Source organism: Lynx canadensis, chromosome C2 (assembly GCF_007474595.2).
Source record: "Lynx canadensis isolate LIC74 chromosome C2, mLynCan4.pri.v2, whole genome shotgun sequence".
In the NCBI taxonomy this organism is placed as follows: domain Eukaryota; kingdom Metazoa; phylum Chordata; class Mammalia; order Carnivora; family Felidae; genus Lynx; species Lynx canadensis.
Window position 1 is genome coordinate 72,942,456 of NC_044311.2, and position 7,714 is coordinate 72,950,169.

General features: G+C 38.6%; 1 pseudogene; it reads right to left on the reverse strand.

Annotated features, from left to right (window-relative positions):
- Positions 1-4,827: 4,827 nt before the first annotated feature.
- Positions 4,828-5,206, reverse strand: LOC115523673 (annotated as a pseudogene).
- Between the last annotated feature and the right edge of the window lie 2,508 nt (positions 5,207-7,714).

Consider the following 7,714-nt stretch of genomic DNA (forward strand, 5'->3'; position numbering starts at 1 on the left):
GGACAGGACCCATGGGCAGTAAGATCTGCACTGGATGGTTGTGAACAGTGACTGCTTATATACTGTGGAGTTGGGGGAAGTAAGTCAAGAGAAGTTTCTTTTTTTTTTTTTTTTTTAAGAAAAAAAAAATATATTTTTTTCAAGAATAGAACTTAGTAATTCATCACTTACATGTAACACCCAGTGCTCATCCCAACTAGTGTCCTCCTTAATGCCCCTCACCCTTTAGCCCTTCCCCCTGCTTAACACCCCACCAGCAGCCCTCAGTTTGTTCTCTATATTTAGGAGTCACTTATGGTTTGCCTTCCTCTCTGTTTTTATATTATTTTTGCTTCCCTTCCCTTATTTTCATCTGTTTTGTATCTTATGAGTGAAGTCATATGATATTTGTCATTTTTTGACTGATTTATTTTGCTTACCATAATACACTCTAGTTTCATCGACATTGTTGCAAATGGCAAGATTTCATTCTTTTTGAGTGCTGAGTAATTTTCCATTGTATATACCACATCTTTTTTATCCATTCATCAGTTGATGGACATTTGGGCTATTTCCATACTTTGGCTATTGTCGATAGTGCTCCTATAAACATTGGGTTGCATGTGTCCCTTCAAATCAGCATTTATGTATCCTTTGGATAAATACCTAGTAGTGCAATTGTTGGGTCATAGGGCAGTGAGGTGGTATCTCATGGTGGTTGTGATTTGTATTTCCTGATGATGAGTGATGTTGTGCATTTTTTTCATGTGTCTGTTAACCATCTGGATTTCTTTCTTGGAAAAGTCATGTCTTTTGCCCATTTCTTCACTGGATTTTTGTTGTTGTTTTTGTTGTTAGGTATTGAGTTTGAGAAGTTCTTTATAGATATTGGATACTAACCCTTTATCTATCTGATACATCATTTGCAAATATCTTTTCCCATTCTTTTGGTGCCTTTTAGTTTTGCTGATTGTTTCCTTCCCTGTGTTGAAGCTTTTTATCTTGATGAAGTCCCAGTCTTTCATTTTTAAGAGGAAGTTTCTTAAAGGGATTTCCATATGCTAAAGAAGACTCACAGATTACTGGAGGCCTAGCTATTGTCAAGCTAGGGTTGTTTTACCTCTAGCAAAGCATTCTCATTAAGATAGTAGGGAGTTCCTGGAGGTAAGGCTGTTGATAAGATATTTGTAAACTGATGGAGACTCTGTCAGTTTAACCACTTGTTTTCTGTCCTTTCCTTTGTTCTTGGGCTACCAGGATTACCTGGGGAATGTCACAAAAATCCTACCTGGGGGTGGGAGGTTGCTAGCTTGTGTTTTGTCCTCAGCTTGCTTTATGCTCCCTCATCAGATGTGACTGGAAATGGGGAGGAGGAGACCTTGGTACTTTAGATTGAGCCTGAGCCTTGTGGAGAGAGAAACTTTAGGCAGAAGCTGAAGTTGTTGCCTTAATGATGGGCTTATTGAAATGAGGGCACCAGCAAAGCTGTCCTGATTCCCAGGAACAAGTGAGATACAGAAGGACCATGAGAGGATTTGTTACTGGGAACTCTGTGGGAATCAAGTGCCATTTAAGTATTTTGGTGCTGTGACAATGAGACATCTGATGAAAGTTCAATAGGCAACTGAATTATGGAGTATGAGTTAGAATTTGGTATGGAAAAATCAAATTTGGCAGTCATTAGCCTAGAGGTGAGATCAATATCCTTAGAACAAGGATATTGTTAAAAATAGTGATTCTATAGGGGCGCCTGGGTGGCGCAGTCGGTTAAGCGTCCGACTTCAGCCAGGTCACGATCTCGCGGTCCGTGAGTTCGAGCCCCGCGTCGGGCTCTGGGCTGATGGCTCAGAGCCTGGAGCCTGTTTCCGATTCTGTGTCTCCCTCTCTCTCTGCCCCTCCCCCGTTCATGCTCTGTCTCTCTCTGTCCCAAGAAAAATAAATAAACGTTGAAAAAAAAATTAAAAAAAAAATAGTGATTCTATATAAATTATAAAAAGTTCTATTTTTTAAGATTTTATTTTAGAGAGAGTACAAGCCGGGGGGGGGGGTTGCTGAGAGAGACAGAGAGGGAGAGAGAGAGAGAGAGAGAGAGAGAGAGAGAGAGACTCTTAAGCAGGCTCCATGCTCAGCACAGAGCCTGATGAGGGGGTTGATCTCATGACCCTGGGATCATGGCTTGAGCCAAAATCAAGAGTTAGATGCTCAACTGACTGAGCCATCCAGATGCCCCTAAAGATTTTATTTTTAAGTAATCTCTACACCCAATGTGGGGCTTGAACTCACAACCTTGAGGTTGGGAGTCACTTGCTTCACTCACTGAGCCGGCCAGGTGCTCCCCAAATTCTATTGTTTTAATGACACAATTCATTTATGCTTGCATTTCTTTATTTTTGACATATCCTTTAGTTGAGATGCTTAGATCATTCAAAGTTGAAGGGTTTTATAAAAGGAAAAAAAGAACAGTGAAGCAATGATATCACTGAAAGGAATCTGTCAGCAGAGTAGGATTAGCTTGTAGGGGAGGGGCTTAGTCACTGTTAAGCAAATGAAAAGAAAAATGGAATTAAGAACAGAATCATTCATTCTCCATACACTGAAATATAGTTTGTAATAAATTAACTGCCATAGTTAGAAAGACATATGGGCTCAGTCTCAAATACCAGACAGCATTCATTAGACAGAATCAAGGATAAATTTGGAGTTGAATGATTTCTGTGAACTTCTTTCCTCAGGTCACCTTTCAGACAGTTGAGAATTCACTACCTGGGGCACTAGGAAGTCTGTTTCCCTCTTGTTCTCCTGTCTTCTTTCCATTTACCCCTCCCCCTATCAGGCTCTGGCTTGCCCTGGATCTTCACCATCTCCACACTGGAGACCTGTCAAACAAACAAACCTTTCCTGTTGCAGTTAATTTATTGTTATGGTAAATCATCTTCTTTTCATTTGGTGTGAGCATGGGGTAGGATGAGAGAGAGAATCCTGTTCCGCCCTTCTGGTGAAGATCAGGTGGGACAAAGGTAGGAAGGGGACAGAGTTTCCAGTCTTATATGTGAGTGATGAAAATATTACTGTTTACACGGAAATACAGTAGCCAGGAAATGGGCCATGTATTAGAGAAGGCTTTTAAATGTTATAAATGCGATTTTTAAATTATCGAGTGTAGTCACTGAAGGGAAGGGTGTAGAGATATGCAGAATTAAACTTCTTTTTTAATTTTTATTTATTTTATTTAAAAAAATATTTTCTTCTCCTCCTCCTTCTCCTCCTCCTTCTCCTTCTCCTTCTCCTTCTCCTTCTCCTTCTCCTTCTCCTTCTCCTTCTCCTTCTCCTTCTCCGAGACCATACAAGCAGGGAAGAGGGGCCTGAGGGAGGGACAGAGAATCTTAAGCAGGCTCCAGGCTCAGTGCAGAGCTCAACACAGAGCTCAATTCCAGGACCCATGACCTGAGCAGGAACCAAGAGTCAGATGCTCAACTGGAGCCACCCAGATGCCCCTAGCTTCTTTCTATTAGTAGGCATTTACAGCTATAAAGTTTTGTCTGAGCCATGCTTTGACTCAGTTCCACATTGTTAGAAGTTGTATTTTTGTTTTCATTAATCTCACAGTATTTTCTAATTTCCTTTCTGATTTCTTTTGACCCATTGGTTATTTTGGAATGTGTTGTTTAATTTCCCCAATTTCCTTCTGTTATTGATTTCTAGTTTCACTCCATTGTCATCAGAGAATACACTTTGCATGATTTCAGTTCCCAAATTAATAAGAATTGTTTTATGTCCTAAAATATCATCTGTTTTAGAGAATATTCCATGTGCACTTGAGTGGCATATGTATTTTTCTGTTACAGAGCATTCTGTAGATGTCTGTTAGGTGTAGTTGGTTTATAGTGTTGTTTAAAGCTTCTATTTCCTTACTGATCTTCTGTCTAGCTATTCTGTCCATAATTGAAAATGAGGATATTGAAATTTCCAATTAGTGCTGTTGAATTAACTATTTCTTTCTTTAATTCTGTCAGTTTTTTATTCCCGCATTTTGAAGCTCTGTTAGATGCATATATGTTTATAAATGTTATATCTTCTTGGTTCACATTTTTTATCATTATAAAATGTCATTCTTTATCTCTACTACAATTTTTTGAATTTTTTTATTATTTACAATAATAAATTATTATATACAAAAATTATAATAATACAAAATTATTACAATTTTTTATTTTTGAGAGAGAGAGCACGTGCATGTGAATGGGGGAGGGGCAGAAAGAGAGGCAGGCACAGAGTCAGTCCAGAGCCCAATGTGGGGCTTGAAGCCATGAACTGTAAGATCATGACCTAGGCTGAAGCTGAGTAGGATGCTTAACCAACTGAGCCACCCAGGTGCCCCTCTAGTAACAATTTTTGTCTTAAATTCTGTTTTGTCTGATGTTTATATCACTACCCTAGCTCTTTTCATTTCTTTTCCGTGGTATATCTTTTTCCATTTTCTTTTAACCTATTTGTGTTTTCGAATTTGAAGTGTGTCTATTGTATAAAGCATATAGCTTCATCATGTTTCTTTGTTCATTAATGTCTCCCTTTTAACTGGAGAGTTTAATCTGTTTACATTTAATACAATTACTAATAAGGTAGGAATTACACATTTTGCTGTTTTTAACATATCTTATGTCTTTTTTTTTTTTGATCCTCCAGTTCTCCATTACTCCTTTCTTTTGTGTTAAATAGATCTTTTCTTTCTCTCTTTTTCTTTTCTTTTCTTTTTCTTTCTTTCTTTCTTTCTTTCTTTCTTTCTTTCTTTCTTTCTTTCTTTCTTTCTTTCCTTCTTTTCTTGGAATAAGAACCAAGTTTTCTATTTGTTCATTTCTTGCATTTAAAGTATTCTTCAATGACATCCTTGGCCTGAACTCTTTACCATAGTCCTTAGCCACCACACAACTGCTTTACAGGGTTTTCCTTCTTTGTCAATTTTACTGAGGCCTACCCATTCCCCTAGCTTCTTGTTGTCATCAGCCTTAATCAGGTTGATTTGGTGTTCAGCACAAAGGGCCTCCACCAACTTGGCATACATAGGCTCATCACAGTTGGATGCAAGCACACAAAGATGGGCTTGGCGCTTACTAAGCTTTTGGCAGCTTTGCGAATTCCAGGTACTAGGCCATGTACTCTCATCATGGATGAGAGTGGTCTTCAGCAACTCAGTATTTACACCTCCAACAGCAATGCCTTCCTCAGCCATGGTGGCAGATTATGGGTGGAGCTGAATCTTTAAAAAAAAAAAAAACAACAACTTTTTTTTTAATGTTTATTTTTGAGAGAGAGAGAGACAGAGCATGAGCAGGGGAGGGGCAGAGAGAGGGAGACACAGAATCCAAAGCAGGCTCCACGCTCTGAGCTGTCAGCATGGAGCCCAATGCGAGGCTCAAACTCACAAACTGTGAGATCACAACCTGAGCTGAATTTGGACACTTAACTGACTGAGCCACCCAGGCACCCATGTGGAGCTGAATCTTGACTGCACCTGAGCCTCTGCCTCCACGCAACTGGGTGGCCACAAGGAAAGAGCAGATGTTTTCTACTATAGAAAATATCAGTTGTCAGTTCTTTTGCTATGTATCTTAGATTGCTTTAGGGATTACCATTAACCTCTTAATTTATAACAATCTGGTTTCAATTAACACCAACTTAATTTCGGCAGTGTACAAAACTTTGCTCCTCTATAGATCCATTCCACCCACCCTCATATGCTGTTATGTCACAAATTACATCTTTATAATTTTATTTGCCTGCCAAAGTAGATTTATAATTATTGAATTATGCAGCTGTCATTTATATTTGATGGAAAATAAATTAAAAACAAAAAACACATTTATACCATTTTTTATATTTACCTATGTAGTTACATTTATTGATGCTCTTTATTTTGTCACTGTCTAGTATCCTTTTATTTCAGTCTGAAAAAGTTCCTTTGGTATTAATTGTAGGGCAGATCTGCTAGAGAAGAACTATCTTACTTTTTTTATTATCTGGGAATGTCTTAATTTCTCCTTCATTTTTGAGGGTTAATTTTGCTGGATATAGAATTCTTGGTTGATAGTTTAAATTTTTTTAGCACTTTGAATATGTCTTCCCACTTCCTTCTGGCCTCCATGGTTTCTGATGGGGAATTAGCAATTAATGTTATTGCGAATCCCTTGTATATGATGAGGCATTTCCTTCTTGCTTATTGATAACGACAGATCTTTTGAGTAGGGCCTTATAGGAACAAGACAGATCAAATACTGACTCCTTTTTGGAACTGAGCCTCTGAAAGAGCTCTAGGTCTGTTTTGCTCTCTCCAGTACCTAAATGTGGATTGTTGTTTTTTCAAAGCTGCTGAATAGCTAGGAAGCAGGAGATGGGAGTAGGGTAAGTTAAAATGCCACAAAACTCACTCTTCTAACCAATATCTAATAGTTTTTCTTGACTAAATAAATTCTGACAATTTTTGCAAGTTTTTTCATTGATTTTATGGAGGATTGAACTTTCAGAGTTTCTTATCCTGCCAGTTTTGCTGACATCTGTGGGTAATATTTACTTAATCATGACATATTATCTTCTTAATCAAATTTTGAATTCAAACTTGCTAATATATTATTTTTGCTTGGGAATTTTTTTTTCCTTTTCTTTTTTTTTTTACATTTATTATTTTTGACAGACAGAGAGAGACAGAGCACAAGTGGGGGAGGGGCAGAGAGAGACTAAGACACAGAATCCAAAGCAGGCTCCAGGCTCTGAGCTGTCAGCACAGGGTGCTGGGCTCGAACTCACAAACCCCGAGATCGTGACCTGAGCTGAAGTCAGACGCTCTACCAACTGAGCCACTCAGGTGCCCTGGAAGTTTTCTATCTTTTTATGAAGGCTGTAAAATTTAAATAACTTAATAATTGTTACCTGTTGACTTTATAGAAGATTAACAAGTAAAGCTCTTTGGGCCTGGTTTCTTTTTTCCTTCTCTCTCCCTCTCATGCATTGGTAAAAACTGGGATGTAGAACTTTGCCACTTCAGTTTATTCCATTCAGTTTGTTTACTTCATTTTGAGTCAATTGTTAATTGACTCTTTTTTAAAGAGTTAATTTTTGTTTTTTCAAAAACATTTATTTATTTTGAGAGAGAGAGAGAGAGCACGCACACGTGTGTGAGTGGAGCAGGGGCAGAGAGAGGAAGAGAGGGAAGAGAGAATCTCCTGAGAGCACAGAGCCTGATGCAGGGCTTGAACCCACTAACTATGAGATCATGACATGAGCTGAAATCAAGAGTTGGATGCTTAACTGACTGAGCCACCCAGGTTCCTCTGTTAATTTTTCTTTTATAACAATCAAACACTTCATCTAAATTTTTTAATGAGAAAAATTTTTGTTATGTTTTATTTTATATTTGAGAGAGAGAGACAGGGATATATATATAGAGAGAGAGACAGCGCAAGCAGGGGAGGGGCAGAGAAATGGACACAGAATATGAAGCAGGCTCCAGGCTCCTAGCTGTCAGCCCAGAGCCCGACGCAGGGCTTCAACCCAAGAGCAGTGAGATTGTGATCTGAGCTGAAGTCGGATGCTTAACTGACTGAGCCACCAAGCCTCCCCTCATCAAAATTTTTTAATATTTTAGTGTTTTTTTTGTTTTGTTTTTGTAGTCTCTCTGCCCAATGTGGGGCTTGAGTTCATGACCCTCAGATCCAGAGACACATGCTGCACTGACTGAGCCAGC